Genomic DNA, 21,879 nt, shown 5'->3' with positions numbered 1-21,879 from the left:
CTGCCATTTGTAAGAAATTGTTAAGCCACATATATGAGGTCTCTTAGATCCTCTGCCTCTGTTTCTGATATATTTTACAGGTAATGTGAGGCATTCCTAGGTGTTTACTTGGTGCAATCACGAACGATCTGCACTTAATTCTCAAGCCGCGCATGCGCACTGATGAATATGAACTGTGCATGTGCAATATGGCCACCAGCTATAGTATAAGTAATAAATGCACATATAGGTGAATTTGTTCTCCTGATAAAGTCTCTAGTAGACGAAACGTGTTGAGGTCATTACATGTGATATATTTCTCAAACTTTCTCTGTATCCAATATTGGAATTGAACCACCAGTAATTCAATCTTTTGTTTTCTGACTCCACTGAGTGGTGATCAGGGGAGGGGTGGCAAATTTTAGCCCTGGGGGGAAACCTCGATTCAACAGCCTATTAGGACCATTTTAAAGGGAAAAAAAGGCTAGTGGCTAAGTGATCCAGCCCAAGGTAGCCCATTATGTGACCGGCCCGGTGGGCAGGTGCCCCCCAACCTAGCCTGCCCCTGGTGGTGATTAATGACAGTGAGTACTGGTATAATTACACCTTGATTACAGATAAGACTTTGATTCTTTTATTTTTTGTGAATGTGCAATTTTTATATTATTCAATAAATTTGTTTTTATGAAAAGATACTATATGGGATTTCTCATTCTTTATATCTATGTATGGTGTGAACTAGACAAGCAATATTGAGCCAACAGGAACCTGTACAGATAAGCAAAATAATTTATATTTATCTGGTACACATAGTATATGTGGTTTGGTGTGAAATAATATAAATAATTATATATATATATATATATATATATATATATATATATAATTATTATATATTATATATGTGCTTGGGCGCTCACAAGTATATGTAGGTTAAGAGACCAGTGGAAGTCTTCAAAAAGCAACACTTCCCAGCTGGATGATATATAACACATAGTGTAGTATGTTCACACTTAAATATCCTCCACCCAGAAGAGTATTAAAGTCCAAAGACTAACGATTTTTCTTGTACAATAACTGGTGTTCAGTTCCTAGTGGTGCAGTTGTCTCTGGAAACCAGTGAACCACGTGTAGGTGAATGGGGTAACCCCCTTATATAATGTGCTTCCTTAAAAGCTTCTTGTATTATTGCGTTGTATTCTCTACATTGATCTTCATAAAGTCTTCTTTCAGTATATAGCTCCCAATATGGAAATGTGAAAAAAGACCTAAAAATATCTACTGCATTATTCTTTATTACACCGATACCAAATATTTAAAAATACACTCACGTTCCATATAGATAAAAACTGGTGCACAAATAGGTACCATCTACATAAATATAGGGTGGATGACCCTACCACAAAGCTCACATGAATAGACACGGAGGAAGGTAAAGCTGAAATTAGTCCCGGAAGTCTCCTTCCAATCACCAACCAAGTGAACGTCCTGGTCAGCGAGGAATCACCACAGTGACCAACGCGTTTTGACTCCTCAGATTTGAGTCTTTCTCAATGTTACTAATTGTCTGACTTTTTAAAGTGTATAGCAGCCAATAAAGTGCCGCCGTGGAGACAAAGATCCTGTACGGAAGTCCTCGCTTAACTCGCAATGAGGCTTGAAGGAAATTCAAAGTGAGGCTGCATTCTTTTAGATGGAGTCAAAAATGAGGTTTGGATTTAGAAACAGATTTAATGCATAAAAATACCAAAACGAGGCTTGGACTTAAATAAAAGAAAACTAATACACGCAAACACATTCAGCTCCAAACCGAGGCTTGGACTTAGATGGAAACAGGGCTAAAACATAAAGACCTCAAGCACTAAAACGAGACGTGGGCTGGAATATGGCAGAGCTAATACTTACAGCTATGTTGAGCTCCAAAACGAGGCTTGAACTCAATATTAAACGGATTTGTTTATGATACTATAAAAACTAAAATAAGGCATAAATCTAAATAAAACTTTTCTATAATAAAAAAAAAATTAACTTCTGAAATGAAGTTTTGGCTTGAATTTAAACAGAACTATACATGATATGAATTTTGAGAGTTTTGATCCAAATATAAACATAGCTCTCTAAACATTCTTATTTATCCCAAAAACAAGACTTGAGAAGCTAATACAAAAATGATGTATCGGACATGTACAGGAATAAAACACACATTCATCAACACTATTTCCAGCGATACAATAGTCACAATATAAATATTTTTACTTTGTCACAAGTCACCCTACCAGTTACCAGAACCTGTCGTTGATGAGAGCTTCATCTTTAGCAACCTCCTTTCCTATAGAACCAGATGTGTTTGCCGGTGCTCGGTTGTCCCCAAGGCTTAATCTCGAGTAGTGGTAACTTAATTCAGGTAAGTGGGCACCACAGAGGACTACGCAATGAGATGTTGAGGTGAGATCTCTATGGCAACTGGGATGCAGGATGCACCAGGACCAAATTTAGCAGGTATATGGAGTTTGCAACAGGATGCAGTACCAACCTTCACCAGTATAACAGATTGGCAGTGCAGAGTAGAGGATGGTATAATACCAGATGTGGACTGTGTAGAGTTGGAGCTAGAGAGCAACACAGTACAAGGGAAGGTGCTGGAGCAAGATCGAGCTGTAAATCAGGACTGTGAAACACTGCTGACACAGATGAGTTCAATGGAGTGGATAGCAAAAATAAAATGTAATAATAGCCCAAAAATGAAAGTGCATAAGTTGTGTAAAAAATGAGAACACAATGATATGTGGAGTTTATAATTACCTATATGTAATGCCAAATGATGCCATTAGTAAATATCTATTATACATTCTAATCTATTAGTTTGCAAGTAATTACCTTTCTGTATAACAATTGCTTTCCATATCTAGCAATCACCTTTGATAAATGAAACACAGTTTTTATTAGTGGATTCATATGAATCATAAGAATGTCAAATGTTTATCATGATTATATCATAACTGAGTTGCCCTGTATCAGATAAGAGCTAAACAATCCAAAAGGAGAATTCTCTTTGATTCCCTCTTGAGCTCCTGATGGAGATCTCCTCCTCTCAAACCCATCTTGATCTGTTCCATGACAAAGGCCTGTAGTGATCTTGGATCACAGTCATGGCACTTCATAAAGTGCCTTTCAACATATGTTAGTTGTTTTAAATTATCTTTGTTTCTCTTGACTCTCTTTATGTTGCCTACATGCTCCAAAATTCTATATTTGAGTGACCTGCCTGTCATGCCACCATAGTTTAAGTTACAGGGGCAGGTTAAGCAGTAAATAATATTCGGAGAGCTACAATTTATGAATCCTTTGATTTAACTCTCAAGAACCGATCTTTATACTCCTTTGTTTGTATCATAAATTGGCATGCCCGGCACACGCCATATTTGAAAAAACCCATTGGTCTATTAGAAATTCTCTTTTCAAATGGTGAGACACTGTGGACTAAATGAAACCCCAAATTCTTAGATCTACACCATGTCATAGAGATCCTATCCTCTAACACTTCTTAGAGGTCATCATCAGACTTTAGGATGTTCCAATGTTTCTGGAAGATATTGGCTATTTGCTGTTCACTGACCTTTCTGCTTTTCGTACAAGCCTAGATTTCAGTTCATTTGATCTTTGAGCATAGATGTTATCATCAGAACAATTTTGTCCCTAATTAATTCTCCCTTGGGTATCGCCTGAATTACTGCTGGAAAATTAGAATTTATAAAATGTAAGAAGCTGTTGATGTCTCTGCTATGTGTACTGTCAGTGGCTTCACTAGGCAGGCACAATATGGCTGATTATCTTCTGCTTAGTTATTTTATGTATAGAGGAAGTGAATCTGCATGATACAGGGGGTTGGGTAGTGTTATGTGGCTGCGGGGGCTCACTGTACCATTATTAACCCTGGCACATCACTCATTTAAAATTTTCACTTGTGCAGTGTCAGAGGCTGGGAGACACTGTGACAAATGGAGCCCATCACTGACCAGGCTTGTAGAACAATCCCTGCACTAGTCTGACTTACTATAACGGGATCACTCTGAACAAGTCTTATTGCAAAGGTGAAATGAAAAGAGTCAATACTACTGAACTTTTATATTTCAGATCCCCATAAGATGGAGCAAAGTTTTGCACCCCTGTAGACACATCTTGACCCACTTAGCCATGGGCATACAATATAAATGAGAGCTTTTGTACAAAAATGACATCACAATATTGCATTTAGACCGTGGGACACATTTTTCAAGATTCATAATCAATCCCCAATGGCAAAGTATTACAGATTACAGGATTATTATATGAACTCACACCTTCAATTAGAGAGTATGAACAAACATACTGTAACAGTGTCTCAGATCCCACATTATATCTCCAACCCATTGCCAGAATTATATATTACTCAGTACCCAATATATCAAGGTAACTTTAACTTTAACTGTGTACTGTGTACAGTGTGGACGATATCTGGTAGATAAAATAGTTCCACACATGAGTGATCAAATTTTGTGTATAAACTATGTAAATATATTATGCTTAGTTTAATTTACATTAATAAAATCAACTGTTTTTACAATATAAAGAGTACTGCAGCTCCTTGTTTCATGTCCAATTGCTTTTCTCCTATGTGATATTCAAGACCTGATTTGTTTGTAAACCATTTTCATTACTCAGAACATGGATATGGTTTGTTATCTGATGCTCAAAAGGATTTGATTTGTATCCGAAACATTTCCCAAACTCAGAACATGGGAATGTTTTCTCATCTGCATGGGTTCTCTGATGTTTGATAAGTTTTGAGTTCCATGGAAAACATTTTCCACACTCAGAACATGGAAATGGTTTCTCACCTGTGTAAGTTCTGTGATGTTTGACAAGGTTTGACTTCTGTGCAAAACCCTTCCCACACTCAGAACACGGAAACGGTTTTTCCCGTGTGAATTCTCTGATGTTTGACAAGTTTTAATTTCTGTGAAAAACATTTCCCACACTCAGAACATGGAAATGGTTTCTCACCTGTGAGTTCACTGATGTCTAATAAGTTTTGATTTTACGGCAAAACATTTCTCACATTTAGAACATGGAAATGGTTTCTCATCTGTGTGAGTTTTCTGATGTTCAACAAGATTTGATTTGTATACAAAACATTTCCCACACTCAGAACATGGGAATGGTTTCTCGCCTGTGTGAGTTCTCTGATGTTCAACAAGTTTTGATTTCTGTGTAAAACATTTCCCACATTCAGAACATGGAAACGGTTTCTCACCTGTGTAAGTTCTCTGATGTCTAATAAGTTTTGATTTCTGTACAAAACATTTCTCACACTCAGAACATGGAAATTGTGTCTCATCTGTGTGAGATCTCCGATGTTCAACAAGATTTGATTTATATACAAAACATTTCCCACACTCAGAACATGTAAAAGGGTTCTCAGCTATGTGACTTTTCTGATGTTTATGAAGAGATAATTTAACTGTACAGCTTTTCCCACCCTCAGAACATGGAAATAATGTATCATCTGTATGAGCTGTACGATGTGTAACAATATCTATGTTATCAGGATTACATTCCTCATGATTAGAGAGTTCAGATAATTTATCTCCACTGTAAAGTATTGGATATATATTTAGGGTAATTGGGTTCTCTCCTGTAGAATCTTGAGTAATGTTGTTATCTTCCATTTCAAAATCTGTAGATAAAATCAGTTGCTCCCCCAAGATATTCTTGCGTTTACATCCATCTGCTGAAAGTAAAATAAATGTAAGGAAGGACATTGAGCTGCAGATTACAATACCCAAAATTTTCAAACTATGAGCGAGTTGTTCAGTTGTTTAATTTCAATTTGCAATTGACGAACACTTCATTACAACTATAAAAGCGCATTATCAAGCACATTGCTTAGATGCAGTCATAATTGGAATTCTTGTAATGACTCAATAAACAAAATATATGACTCTTTACTGTAATACATTTTATTACTCACCTGTGCCGATATCTGTAGGGATTTCCTCCTCCTTACACTGCTGATCACCCCTCACATACGTCTCTTCCTCTCCCTCTATAATTTTTATTTTAATATCAGTCAGGACGTCATCCTAAATAGCCCACAAAAGAATGATCATTTTTTAGTCAAGTTTTTTTATTGGTATTTCAAAACAGAACATAAAGAAAATAATTATTTCTGAATAAACGTGATAGATATAAATCACCGGGTGTGACACATTACATCAAAGATTAGTAAATTTCCAACACTTATGCAGGTATACAAAAACATACAGAATAATATCAAGACTGACAATAATACAGTATATATCAGATGACATGGGTCCCCATGGACTCATGGGCACCCCTGATCATCATCATCATCTATTTCTTTATATTACGCCACTAATTCCACAGCGCTGCACAGAGAACTCACTCACATCAGTCCCTGCCCCATTGGAGCTTACAATCTAAATTCCCTAACATACACACACAGACCAAGAGAGACTAAGGGCAATTTAATAGCAGCCAATTAACCTACCAGTATGTTTATGGAGTGTGGGAGGAAACCAGAGCACCCGGCGGAAACCCACGCAAACACGGGGAGAACATACAAACTCCACACAGATAAGGTCATGGTTGGGAATCAAACTCATGACCCCAGTGCTGTGAGGCAGAAGTGCTAACTGTTAGGAACCCCTCCAGCCAGTACAGCAAAACCCGGAGTCTGCTCCGAAAGTCCGGTGTTCACTGTTGGGACAGACTTGGCTGCAGACAGAGGGTTGTGAGATGTCCACTGGCTGGGGAGAACCCAGGAATAGAGTTACAGAGGCCGTAGAGTAGGAAGTGCAGGAGCGAGTCCAGTGAGACACCGAGTGGATGGTGTCAAGACTGATATATCACTCATTGCCACTGGAATAAATAAGGAACAGTTGATAGAGAAGTCCCCTGATCCACAATGGTTTCTGTACCGGTACTTGTCCGGAAAGGAACGGAACTTACAGTGATAGGTAAAGATGATGAAACTGAACGTAGGCAGTAGCCAAGGGTAACTACAACCCACAGTACCGGTGAGAGTCTAGAGATTTTAGGGAAATAGTTCTTAGGCGATTGCCAGGTGTAACTGCAACCCTCAGTACCGGTGAGAGTACGGAGATTTAGAGGTACAGTTCTTAGGCAGTTGCCAAAGGCAAGAGGGGGCTGGACTGTTTCTGCATTATCCACAAAGAACTCTTCCCACAAGACAACCAGATCAGGTCCCTTGCCCATTAAAGGTAACTAAAAGAGTTCAGGTTCCAGAAAGATTGAACCCCTGGTAATGGCAAAGTCTACAGACAATATAAGAGGGGAATGGTCGCAGAGTTGTATCAGTCTTTCTAATGTAAGATTTTGGCTATGAAGGCACGGGGAGGTGCCCCGGGTGGAGCCGCCTAAGAAGGGATGCGATGAGCTTGCTCCACTGCGAACTGAGCCGTAAAGGAATCCTTCCCAAAAGCTTGAATTAACCATTTCTCCAAGAAACATTCAGTACCAGGCCCCTCCACTTATTCAGGTAACCCCACAAAACGAGTATTATTGCATCAGAGACTCCCCTCACTAAAAGAAAGCGTCTGCTTACATGCCAACATCTGAGCTTCCAAATTATCAATTTGACCCTTCATAGGTGCTGTAGCATCTTCTAGAGTCTCCGCTTCAGCCCCTCACTATTGGATTTGTTGCATATCATGTCTAAAAAGGGAAAGGTCGGCCAGCTGTAGAAGCTGCTGCAATGTGACCTCAGGGTAAGTAGGTGAGGTTGGTGCATTAGGAACAGTGGTAGTTTGGGAGGGCACACATAATGGAGTTTCTCCAGAACTGTCAGTGGGTGTAGAGGAATAGGCAAACCGGTCAAGCCATCCGGCCAGAGCAGCATGATCATATAACGAGGAAAATACATCCCAATATAGAGGAATGGGTATAATAATAGTGTTGTATTTCATGGATAAACACTTGTATGAAAGTCTTACCATGAAAGTACCCAAGGCAGGATCATAGAACAGAGTCAAGATAGTATAGACACCACTTATAAAAGGCAAACTGGATAATCCAGATATGGGAATGAGGTTCAATAAATAAGCTAATGACTGTCCCAGAGGAGTAATATATATTAGATGTCAAGTGCCAGAATGTTATCACAGCACAAACAGGCAAGATAGCATAAGTCAAATTACAGCCACTGTGTGAGGTACCTGCATGCACTCAGAGCCTGAGGCCCAGCTGTTGGGGATCCAATCTGTATCTCAGGATGGAAGGCTGACTTGGAGCAACAGAACTGTGCAGCATGAGGACAAATCGCCGCTCTCTATGGTGGAAAATAGGGCACTACCAAGACGTCAGCCCAGATTACAGGACAGGAACAGAAAATGTCCGTCCCCAGCTCCCAGGGCAGAGGGGTATAGTCTACAGCATTGTCATGTACTCGAGTCGCACACAGTAAAGGGAAGAGCCTGAGCAAGTGTCGGCACCCGACGACCTGACAGTGATGGGTAAGTATGGTGATCTGTCTCACCACAGCAGGGGTCCCTGGGGGTGTCCGCACCAACAGTCAGCGCCGGCAGCACGGAGAGGCAGAAGCGCTGTCCACCAAGGAGTCAGGCTGCAGCGGGTCCGCTCAGGTAGCAGCCTCCGCACACCAGGCTGGGGTCTCGAAGAGCAGCGCCGCAGCCGCGGATCAGGAGAAGTACCCCAGAGGATGCCAAGAGGGGTAAGTAAGCTCCAGGACTAGACAGAGTCCAAATAAACCAGCAAACTCAAAATGGAGGATAAATGCAGGAATTTTAGGATGGAGAACGTAGCAAGCATACTTGTACTCCATGCATGTCCAGGACACGACCCCTTTAAGAATATTATATTAAATAATATCTGATTTAATAATGTGAGATGAAACAGAAGAATATGAGAGTATAAGATCCACGCTGTTTTTTTACAGATAATATAATAAAATCACTTTGGCATTTAGGTATTTGGCAAGACCCTAAAATGTCATCTACCTGAAACTCCTGTGAATAAAGAGTACGGAGATATCTCTCTGGGGTATTTCTGTTACTGGATCCATCTGTAGGAAACACACAGTTACTGATTACATTGTTTATACAAGGAGAATATGTGACTCTTGTCTGTAATAAGTGTTTATTACTCACCTATGCTGATTTCCTCCTCCTTACACTGCTGATCACCCCTCACATACGTCTCTTTCCTTCCCTCTATAAATTCTAATTTAATACCAGTCATGACGTCATCCTAAACAGCCCACAAAACAATACAAATATATTTAATAATAACTGATTTAAAAATTTATGATGAGACAGAGGAATGTCAGTGTATATGATCCACACAAGTATTTTTTTTACAGATCATATATTGGGAAATTCACTTAGGTATTTGGCGAGACCCTAAAATGTCACCTACCTGTGGAATATTGTGATTTTCCTCTGTACAATCCTGTGAATAAAGAGGACACGGACATCTCTCTGTGGTATTTGTGTTACTGGATCCATCTGTAGGAAACATACACTGAGTGAATACATTGTTTATATGTGATTCTCAGATGATGTGTATCTAGGTGGCCTTCAAAACTGTTCTCTCCCCTACAATAAATGAAAATCTCCTCTTACCCAGTGATTTGAGAATCCAGTGATTCTCCATCATTACGTCTTTGAAAAGACTCTTCTGCAATCTTAAATACGTCCACTCCTGCATGGATAAATAGACAGTGACATCCCAACACTTTATAGGAACCTAATACACCCAATGATACAGTCATCACGCAGACACATCCCCTGGTGTTACTGTATTATGTCACATTCCCAGCAGTCACCTCTCCAGTCACCAGCGGAATGATCTTGTTGATCAGTTCCAGGATCTTCTAGTCATTGTTTCCCTCATATATCAGTGAGTGAGGTGGAGGAACCGTGATGGGACTCTGGGTCCTGCTCAATACTCCTGACACACTTGAGGGTGGCCCACCAAATCTCTTTATTACTACGGTGTAATCCTGTGAAATGAATTGGATAAAAAGATAAATGAAGCTCCATGTATTTGGAATTTTTAGGAGTTAACTACAATACAATAATAGTATATTTTACAAATACAACCAATATCCTATATGTAACTGTTTCATATATACATGAAAGTAGAGTGTATATAGCATTTACATCTACTGCAGCTCAGTGGGCTCACCTATCACCCAAACCTTCAGTGGGTTCACCTTTAAAGACAAGTTTAAAGTGGGTTCTTGTAGTAGACAGAGGACTCAGAATGGCCAACCTACGGAAGATAATAGGAGAAGTAAGTGCTAGATACATTCTACTAGACAGTCCATATAGGAAACACTTACATGTAGGACAGGGGTTGGATTTGTAAAACTAGCCCTTCTTGTCCATTTTGCACATTTAAAAAGTCCAGGAAAGTGGAAACATTCTATAATCGTAAAACTTACAACTAAAAATATAGCAAAATCTGTAACTCATTTTAATCAGAGTTGGTATTTCAGCAGTTTGAACAGTGTAGTAAATCGTACAACTCCAGTGAGTAAAACATAACCTAGCACAGACCCGTTGGGGTTGCACTAATTTAAAAATCAAAATCCATTCCTAATTTTAATAAAGCATTCACTACGCTAATATTGAAACTGAGGAAAAGACGCACAATCCATGGCCTCCTATGACCCTATCACACTACTTAATTTGGATATTAAGCTGCTGGCTAAAATCATGGCCACTCGTTTACAGTCCATTTTCCCATCACTCGGTGATTGAAATATGTATAAGCCATGGCGGCGGTGGCCTCCTCGTCCTTACAATATCCTTCCAAGAATATACTACTTAGCCTGGACGCCAATAAGGCGTTTGATGCAGTATCCTGGCCCTATATGTATGAGGTACACAAACGTGGGGCATTCAGAGAGGATTTCACTACTCTGATAGGGCCTGAGTCATTAAGGAACGTATCTCTGTTATTTGTGTGTATCATACGCATTTCCCTTCTGCGCATGCCCAGAACGAGGACACTCGGCCGTCAACAAAAGCAAGTCCGCTGCGTATGCCAACGCAAATGACAGTTACGACGGTCTACGGTTCTTTTGAGATTTCATATTCCACATATATATTGTACGCATCCTGCAGTGTCTGGTCTAGTACAGCAGAGTGACCCTACGCCCATAGTCATCACCACACGTATCCTGAGATCCGCTCCTTGCCGACTCCAGGAGTACGCAGAGATGATTTACGTAACGTTGAGAACAGCTGCACGATGCGCTCTGTATGCTGCCTTAATGACTCAGGGCCATAAGCTTTTTCTATTCTTGCCCAACCACCTCTCTACTAATCAATGGCCTGATTGGAGAGGCGGCACCCATGACGAGGGGTACACGTTAGGGCTGCCCCATGTCACCCTTACTCTTCAACCTAGTACTTGATCCTATGCTTGAGACCTACATACTGTATTTCGGGGCGTCCGTGTTGTATTTATCAAGCTGTCCGTTTGATAAATCCCTGGCATTATACCTGATCCTTGCTTTACCTGACGCTACTTGGCTAGAAACATAGCAATTAAATTGGCGTAAAGCACTATCCCATATCTAGGTATAGAACTTTCTAAGAACCTTGGTCTCTTCTATCAACATCATATCTCGAAAGTTGTTGGGAACCTAGTAACGAGGTTGAGGGCTGGGGTCATCTTTGTCTTTACTTAATGGGTAGAGCAAATTTACTTAAGATGAAATCCTCCCCTAGACTTGTAGAGTATTTCAAAACTTCATTTGGGGGGAAAAAAATCAAGAATTGGGCTATTGAAACTTTAACAACCCAGGACTAATGCTGGATTTCATTTGGCCAATATAGAACTCTATAATCAGGCTGCTCAACTTCAGTACCGGAGGGATTTGATACAAGGGTCTGACACCTATGCGGATACCTCACCAGAACAAAATTTCCTACCTGGCCTAAAATTGACTGCTTTCCTACATCTACATGACCACAAGGTATCAGCGACAGTTCTTGACAACCACCATTTTATGTCCACTTGAAAATTGTGGCACATCATACATACATTGAAACTAAAACCTTACTTATCTATCCATATTCCTCTATTTGGGAACCCTAGTTTTTAGAATGGAGAGGCTGCCTAGCTATTCACTATCTAGAATGACGCGGGGGTTAGAACGGTGGGGCAGTTCCTTACTCAATCTAAGAAACCCTTGACTTTCCAACAAACAGGGAACCTGCACGACGTGATTAGACCGTGCAACCTAGACTTTTACAGACTCACATTATGCAAGTGTAGTGACCAGACCATTTTCTCAACAGGATTGGGACCCACCCGCTCTACTATGATACATTGAAAACGGGATTGGATGGGACGCTTTGTACCTACTAATTTTTTACTTCTTTACAGCTCACAGTGTGTGTGATGGGACCTGTTTTATTCCTTGTTATATATCACTATATAGATTATTATCCTTTCTATAATATTCATCCATTATAAACAGTGCGTGTGCTGGGAACTGTCTTATTACTCTTTATATATCACTATATAGATTATTATCCTTTATATAATAATAATAATAATAATAATAATAATAATAATAATAATAATAATAATCACCCATTATAAACAGTGTGTGTGCTGGGAGCTGTCACATCCCTCTGCATATATAGTAATTACAACATCCCTCTCCCCTATATAATAATAATCTCCCATTATAAACAGCATTTTATATGAGCTGTAATGTCTCCCTATACAGACTCCTCTGTATAATAATCCTTCATATCTCTGCTCTCAGCATAATAATAATATATTGTTAGAAGATATTACCTCAGCCTTGTACAGGTCCTGGATGTTGTTGTTATATATGAATGAGTTAAAGCTGCTCTCCAGGTTGTAAAATGGCTCCTGCAAGAGTATGTGACCACGCCCCCTCTGGAACGTCACTGGTACATAACTGTATCAGCTGTATTATGTCTGGGAGACTAAGGGAAAATGGCCGCCGCTGTTCTACATTAAGGACAATGCAGTAATAATGTATTTTACTCTAGTGATAACATTGCTGCTAGTCAGCTATATGCTACGTTCATTACTAGCTGTTAGAAGCTAAATCACTTTCAGATAATTCTGTGACATCACGAGGTCATGTGACTGCTGTAGTCACATGGTACACAGTGCAGGAGCTGCTGCTGGATAACTTCCTGTTCCTGTGTAGTGGAGGAAAGGTAAGAAGTAGTGATGTGATGGGGAGGGGACATGTGTGACTAAAGGTGCTGGGCAGAGAGGGGACATGTGTGACTAAAGGTGCTGGGCAGAGAGGGGACATGTGTGACTAAAGGTGCTGGGCACAGAGGGGACATGTGTGACTAAAGGTGCTGGGCACAGAGGGGACATGTGTGACTAAAGGTGCTGGGCAGAGAGGGGACATGTGTGACTAAAGGTGCTGGGCAGAGAGGGGACATGTGTGACTAAAGGTGCTGGGCAGAGAGGGGACATGTGTGACTAAAGGTGCTGGGCAGAGAGGGGGCATGTGTGACTAAAGGTGCTGGGCAGAGAGGGGGCATGTGTGACTAAAGGTGCTGGGCAGAGAGGGGACATGTGTGACTAAAGGTGCTGGGCACAGAGGGGACATGTGTGACTAATGGTGCTGGGCAGAGAGGGGACATGTGTGACTAAAGGTGCTGGGCAGAGAGGGGACATGTGTGACTAAAGGTGCTGGGCAGAGAGGGGACATGTGTGACTAAAGGTGCTGGGCAGAGGGGACATGTGTGACTAAAGGTGCTGGGCAGAGAGGGAACATGTGTGACTAAAGGTGCTGGGCAGAGAGGGGACATGTGTGACTAAAGGTGCTGGGCAGAGAGGGGACATGTGTGACTAAAGGTGCTGGGCAGAGAGGGGACATGTGTGACTAAAGGTGCTGGGCAGAGAGGGGACATGTGTGACTAAAGGTGCTGGGCAGAGGGGACATGTGTGACTAAAGGTGCTGGGCAGAGAGGGAACATGTGTGACTAAAGGTGCTGGGCAGAGAGGGGACATGTGTGACTAAAGGTGCTGGGCAGAGAGGGGACATGTGTGACTAAAGCATGTGGGCAGAGGGGGCATGTGAAGGAGAAGTCTCTTCCCCACATGGCCCCTCCTCAAACAACAATAACCTGACAACACTTGCTAACTTTTCTCAGATATTCCCCATGACACGTATTACATGATCTTTTCCCTGACAGGCCTCCTGCCCACAATCGTGTCTCACTGCTGCCCACCAGCTTTTACCTCACAGGCGCCGCTGCCTCAATCCTGACACCTCTCTTACTTCAAAATGAAAGAGGCGCCTTTTATTTGAAAGAGGAGTAGATCCTTAGCAGTGAATGAGATAATAATACAGAGATCATTGTTGCCATAGATGTTGGGGTTTTCTTTTTTTAACTGTATCTAGTCAGAGTTTAGTTAGATGATATTATCATTACAGGCCATTAATATAATTGCTTTTGTCACAAACTGTACATAAGACACCTCAATTATCTCACAAAAATAACAATACATCCAGATTTCAATGCACTGTTTTTAGGTGGCGTACTTCAGCCTTCTCACTTATCCATAACTTTAAGTTTTGGTATACTTCAGGCATTAATTGGGGATACCAGGAACCACTTTAGTATATTGTAGGGAACAGGTGAAAGGGCCATTTAAGACATCCTAGAAGTTCACCGACACTCCTCCTGCTCTATACTCTTCTCTCCTGTTAGGCCTTCAGTTTAGATTAAGTGCCCCCCCCCCCTTCACAATGCTGGGTAAATCTGCGGGACCTAGGTATAGACGCTACAGATGTTCCCAGGTAGTGATTGCAGGAATGGCCGTCACTGCTTCACAGTGCTCTGTAGTGCACAGTGCTGGAAGATAGGTTTAGCAAGTTGGAATGGCTACTTGTTAGTGTTGGGGCAGCTTCATGTTTCCTTAAGGGGCCTGGGTCAGGTGGGGGTTACTGGGTATATATAAGCCCCCACTGGGCACTGGATGTGTGGACGGTGAGTCCTTTTGTACAGCTACAAATGCATTTTTTCTTGTACTACAAAGCAATTTTTGTTACATACCATCCAGACTGCTGCAACCTCCATCTTGCTGTAATGATATCTTGGTACCCTACAGTCCATTCAAATAGTCGCTGCAGGAATAACCTCCCTACTCTCCATCATTAATTACTGTTCTGGTACTGAAATCATCTTGTTTTCCATTTTAATTATCTTTTCATTGCAAAAGTATTTAGAGCTGGCCAATCCATTTCCACCTGTTATATCTATTATCACAATCTGTACGTACCCACCCTCTGCTCACGTTGACGCTTTATTTTTCCTAGGTTACCTCTGCTCTCAGGACTGCGACCCTTCTTGAATGCTGCCCCTGGAAATCTTCACAGAATGTCTGTCTGTCATGTATGGTCTCTAACTGCAGGACCCTGCTGAAAGCTCATCTGTTTACCGGACAGTTCACATAGTGCTTGTGACTTACTTCTCCCAGAGCTGCGCTCCAGAGGGTAAAAGGACACGTTCTGGTGCGGACTGTTATGTGTTTTCTTCTTTAAAGTATCCGTTCATCAAGCGATATTAACGAAGGAGTACACAAGAAACATAATAAAAACAGTTTAATTATTTTATTTCTACTCCTGAACTTCATGTTATTATCCCACCTGATGAATTTAACGCGAAGAGTGATAGTTGTGTTGTCACTTGTTATGATGAGGACCAGCAAGTGGAATATATAACCTGATATTGTAAATGGACGTTATCAGACATTTGTGTGCGCTGTTACATACTACAGACAGCTGAGCTTTGTAATATATATTTGAATATTTTGTAACCAATACATAATGTGATGTAAACAACATACTGAAAGCAGATTTTTTTTTTTGTATATTTGAGAGTGAAGGGTTGTTATAAAGAAGTTATTTCTTTCACCATTAATATTACAGCATCTTTATTATTTTGCCTGCTATACTTTCTCCAAAACATCTCAATCTTTAGTATATCAAGTCTGTATTTTACCTGTAATTTCTATGCCAGCCAAGGTTCTCCCCCAGCAGTGGAGGACCCAGGAGGGGGTGAGTGATCCAGGGGCTGGCGGGACCACCACACTCATTGGGGTATATTTACGAAACTGTGGGTTAGAAAAGGTGGAGATGTTTGAAAGTAACACGGCCTGTGCACTATTACTGTTACTACGGTAATACTGCACATTATTACCGCTAGTGCGGTAAGTTTTAACGCTGTTTGTTTTGCTCAGGGAGCAGCGAGCAGACGTCCGGGTTCAAATTACTGTTATCAACGGTGATAGTGCAGAAGCCGATTGACTTCCCCCCTAGGATGATCTTGTTGTTAGATGTGTACACATTCATATGAATTGTTAACGAGTAACCACAAGAGAAATTAGCTCTTAAAAGTTTGTCCTCGTATGTACATTTTATCAAAATAAAAAATAAATGGCTAAACTAATGTTATTATTTTGTTAGGGTGACTTGGAACCAAATTCAAGACACGCTGCCCACATTATACTATCATGTTACTTTGTACTGATACTACCTCAGTGATATAAGACAGTAGTAGACTTACAAGATTTCAATCTTGAATCAATATAAGCCAATATGTATACATGGATATCCTCCTGGAATCTTGTCCTCTTACTGGATCTCCTTTATGATAGGTGCTCAAAAGACAAGTGACAACTGACCTGACAAGGCACCAAAGAAGCAGAAAAGCAATGTATAATACAAATATTGGCTTATATTGATTCAAGGTTGAAATCTTGTAAGTGTATATCCAATAGGGGATTGAGAACACCCATCACGTGGTGTTTTTGTCGTAATTATCAACCCCCACTGGATCCTTGGGATATTTAGTGGTTTTCGGTGTAACCACATATTATATGTTACGCTATGATATGATTTTATCTTTTCACTTTTTTTTATGTGACCATAATCGTGGTGAATGCCAGAAATCTGAAAGTTACTTTGATCACTGCAAACTTCTGGAATTTGTGGAAGACATACATCAAGATGGAAAGAATATATATATATTATTTCACAGTTGACTCTTTAAAACTGTTATTTTAGCACATTGTATGTGGATTGTGTGTGTGTGTGTGTGAGAACAGAGGCTGCTTTCAGTTGGCCTGCGCAGATATACCAATCTTTTTATTGTATTATAATCAACAATTGTCTGAGACGCAAGAGGAACCAAGTATGACAGCCAGCATCCTGCTGCACAGCGGATCACTAAAGCCATGACAGCTATGTTATCACTGGATGTGAGTCCAATTTCCCCATCAATGCATCAGGTTATAACCGATTAGTTGAGATCATGTGTCCACGTTACCAAATTCCATCACAATCTTATTTCTTCTTAACAGCAATTGCTGTACTGTGAGGTTAAACAAAAAGTCCTTCAGTCCCTAGAAAATGTCATTGTACCGACTGTCCACTTAGCTACAGATATGTGACAAGCGGTACTGGTCAAACAAAAGACTATATAACTGTGACAGCCCACTGGGTTGTGTATAATACACAGTGTCAGGTCATTCACCGCACCCTGCCATATAGCCGCTCACTAGGACAGATGTGATGCTGCCCCTCACACACAATTACCTTCACAGACAAACATTTAGATTGTAAAAGCAACATATATAAATATATATATATATATAATATATATATATATACAGTATATGCATTTTGTTTGTGGGGGGAGGGGGGGGTGCTGCTCACAATCAAACAGTTCCCTATTTTTCCCCACTAAATATTTCAGATGTCGCTGATACTGCCCCTGGCACTACTGTCATCAGATTTAAACATCTTTGATTTTAAAATTAAGAAAGAATAGTTTTTGTTAACTCTTAAATAGTTTAATAATATACCCATCTGCTATCACTTCTAAATGGCAGCTGAGAACAGGAAGGACGGCTATACATTGAAGATATCGATCCAATACTCACGAGATCTGACATTTTACATGAAATGACATTTTGCCTCATTTTCAGATCGGAATTTGGAGCAAGACACTGAGTCATGTCTCAATTCGACTCTGTACCCTAAAATTCCTGTCTATCTAATTCTATCTCCGTACCGCTCATCTCTAGTGAAACATAAAAAAACAAAATGTGGGGGAAAAGTAAAAATTCTTCTTGTTTCACACACAACAATGAGAAATACCCCACTAAGTAGTCTTATGCCAATATATAGATAGTTTTTTTATAACATAACCATTCAGGTCATGGCTTCACTTCCCTATAATTCACACAGTTCATCCATGTTACACATATGTACATAACTAAGACATAGGGCTGTCATACATATGGCCATTTACAGTTACACGGCTCTCAACCAATGGCTGATCAGGGATTACTGGGCACTGAGCTACCTGGGTTGGTGATGTCACAGAATTCTCTTCAATCTGATTGGTTGGAAACAGCTGTTTACACTTGAATTTCAAACAGAGCGTCTGTCATCTCCACAGGTAATGTAACAAGACTGGGACGGGGATTATATTATAAATGGGATATATTCAGGGGGTGAGAATAATTTACAGTCTGTGTATTCCTGGTTTACCCATCTCTAAGCCCTGTGTTAATGGCTTTAACCTGGTAACAATATTTACAGTACAGTATAAGTATAAAAAGAATGTGGACCTGATTTTAAACCCAAATACATGTAAAAATCCAATTAAAAAGTAATGTGGAAAATAGATATTTGAGTAATGTCAAATACTTTACATGAAGCATATCTTCATGTAGCTACTTCTGCCATTGATTTAATTTCCTATGACAGTAAGTAACAAGCTTAGTGGGAAACAGTCACTATCATATTTTTACAAGAACTATATTTAATGCTGCAGTTTACATTAGAACGTTACACATGAGAATGTTTGATTTTGGCACACTGGGTAAGCACTTGCCAAGGTGATTATTGTAGTCTGGTGTAAGGTCCTAATGCAGGTTACCCATAGACTGGTCATTAGGATACCTCCTACCTGCCATCAGAATCGTTAAGAGGTACAGAATTCAAGATAACTGGGGGAGATTACTTTGTGGTTTGCCTATGAGTAGTGACTAACGAGATTGTGTTTGACCTAATAGATTGGCAGATTCACAAGTAATTCCCCATGATTCACACAGTTCATCCATGTTACACATATGTACATAACTAAGACATAGGGCTGTCATACATATGGCCATTTACAGTTACACAGCTCTCAACCAATGGCTGATCAGGGATTACTGGGCACTGAGCTACCTGGGTTGGTGATGTCACAGAATTCTCTTCAATCTGATTGGTTGGAAACAGCTGTTTACACTTGAATTTCAAACAGAGCGTCAGTCATCTCCACAGGTAATGTAACAAGACTGGGACGGGGATTATATTATAAATGGGATATATTCAGGGGGTGAGAATAATTTACAGTCTGTGTATTCCTGGTTTACCCATCTCTAAGCCCTGTGTTAATGGCTTTAGCCTGGTAACAATATTTACAGTACAGTATAAGTATGAAAACTTGGACCTGATTTTAAACCCAAATATCTCTAAGAATTGAAAGGTGAACACAAAGGGGAACATTTTCTAAAATGGTTTTACAGAAAATGTGTATTATTATTATTATTATTATTATTATTATTATAAATTTTTAAGGCCAACTGTGCTTTACAGATTAGTGAGTAAAACATGTCATACATGAAACAGGTACATACAATATAGATAAAATAAAAGCCAATATTAAAACCAAGGGTAGGGAGAGAGCTTACAATCTAATGAGAACAATCAAAGTGCAGCAAATAATGTATAAGCCGAAAATGCCCCATAGCTAATAAAAAAATGCCCCAGTTAGTGCCTTGTGCATTTCCTACACCAGGTCTGACGTTCTATGGGCCCTAGTGATAGTCTCCAGCCCTTTATTCAGGTAAGCCCACTTGTGGGGTCACAGGGGGAGCAGCAGATTAACCTGTATATAATAAAAGAGTGAATCTACAGGACTGTAATGGTGCCCATGTGCATTAGCCCCAATGTGAACTAAACTAATCCAGAACTAACAAAATGATTTTAGTCCATCTTGAGCCCCCCGTGATAGAGAACCAAAGATGGATGGAGAGAAAGGGGGTGAGTGGAAAGTAACAGAGATTTGAAAGGATGAGGAAGTAATGGGGTGAGGGGAGAAGGATGAGCGAGGGGAGACAAGACAAGGTTGGGGGTAAAGTGTAGAATACATTTAAACACAGTGGGCCTGATTCATTAAGGAGAACAAAGCAATAAAGGACTATATTTGATCCTAGACAAAACCAGGTTAAAATGCAAGGGGTGCAAATGAGTTTATTATTTTGCATATAAGTTAAATACTGGTTTTTTTTTCATGTAGCAAACAAATACTTGATAGCTTTATTTTTACACCGAATTTTAAAGCTGAACTAGGACATGCCCTACCCCTAAATTTACCTCACTCTCCAATGCAACATGGTTTTGCCAAGGTGCAAAGTTACTCATTTATTTTGCTTTTCTTTCCTTAATGAATTAGACCCAGTACCTTTGGGACACATTTTTTGAGACCTGCTTTTAGTAACTTTTTTTATTAAATAATGAAGAGCTCTGAAAGTAACCATGTTTTTAATAATTTTCCTAACAACAGATTGATCGCTAAGTCTGACAAGAGACAGAAAAATGAGTGAAGACAAACCTGTCATCCGCAGTTCTTCCAGATGTAAGAAAAATATAAATGTGTTTGTTAGGGCGGGGAACCCAGTGGTAATATCAAACAAGAATTTAATACGGACATTTAGGGCACCCAGTGGTACACCCAGCACCCCCCATCCCCCATCTTTCATGTAAGTCCGATGTAACTTGTTGAGTCCTGAAGCCGCTGTCAGCATGTTTTGTTACAGACAGATAGCGCTCACCTTCCGGTCCTGCCCTGGTCTCTGGCTGTAGGAGAGCAAACTGCCAGTTAGGGGTAAGAGAAGAACTACTCCGGGCCCTGACAGCAGAGTTTGCAGGGTAGTTTGTTTTCTATGATTGTCAGCAAATTATGGCTCCATTTGTGTGTTTATTAACAGATTATGGCCCCGTTTTCTATGACTGATGCTATAATCCGGTGACAATTTTTTAACGTTATCACTAAATATTATATGGGAGCTGCTTTACATATATAAAATAGCAGATTTCCTCCAACTGGATATGGGCTTTTTCTGGTAAGATATATTTTCCTCCCTATATAATGTTTGCGCCAATGCCTCTCAGTATGTGTTTTTTCCTTGTTTATGGTATAGTTTCACCACAATTGATAAGCAGTATGGTAGTTACCTCCCAAATGTCCCAATTTCAGCTGAAGAGTCCACTATCCTGCCCGGGGACATATTTGTCCAGCTTGTGGGAATGTTGGGATAAGGGCGATAGCTAATGACCACGCCCTCACTGTGCCTTGACCACGCCCCATCAAGATGTGGTCATGTTTGTCTACTTTGTATGTCCCTGTATTTTGTATACTCTGTTTTTCCCAATACCTGTTCTGCCGATCACTGTGTTATATTACATATCAACTACGATAGTAATAATAATTAATGGGACTCATGTACTAGCCAAGGTCCACGGTTATGCCGCGGTAGCTAGCTTTTCCATGTAGATCAGTTATGGACTCTCTATCGGCATAGGCCACATTCTAATCGGAAAATTTCACAGAAGCGATGTTCAAATTGAAAGTCCCTTATCCCACCTGAGTGTCAGATGGTGCAGACTGGATCTACACACAAGAGGGAGCTATTGCACACAAAGGAACGCACATAAGAGACAACTGGGGAGGAACTAAGGGTGAAAGGCACAAAACAGGGATAATGAACAAACACATGGAT

At 40.3% G+C, this 21,879-nt stretch overlaps 1 protein-coding gene and 1 pseudogene across 1 annotated transcript in view; one reads left to right on the top strand and one right to left on the bottom strand.

Annotated features, from left to right (window-relative positions):
- Window positions 1–21,879, top strand: part of LOC142112116 (uncharacterized) — a 177,455-nt gene that overhangs the window by 67,710 nt on the left and 87,866 nt on the right. The gene's annotated exons all lie outside the window — the stretch shown is intronic.
- Window positions 4,458–6,250, bottom strand: LOC142112080 (uncharacterized; annotated as a pseudogene).

The sequence above is a fragment of the Mixophyes fleayi genome (genome assembly GCF_038048845.1).
Source record: "Mixophyes fleayi isolate aMixFle1 chromosome 12 unlocalized genomic scaffold, aMixFle1.hap1 SUPER_12_unloc_2, whole genome shotgun sequence".
Lineage (NCBI taxonomy): Eukaryota > Metazoa > Chordata > Amphibia > Anura > Limnodynastidae > Mixophyes > Mixophyes fleayi.
Note: the sequence above shows the minus strand (reverse complement) of the source record. Positions and strands in the feature narration are given on the sequence as shown.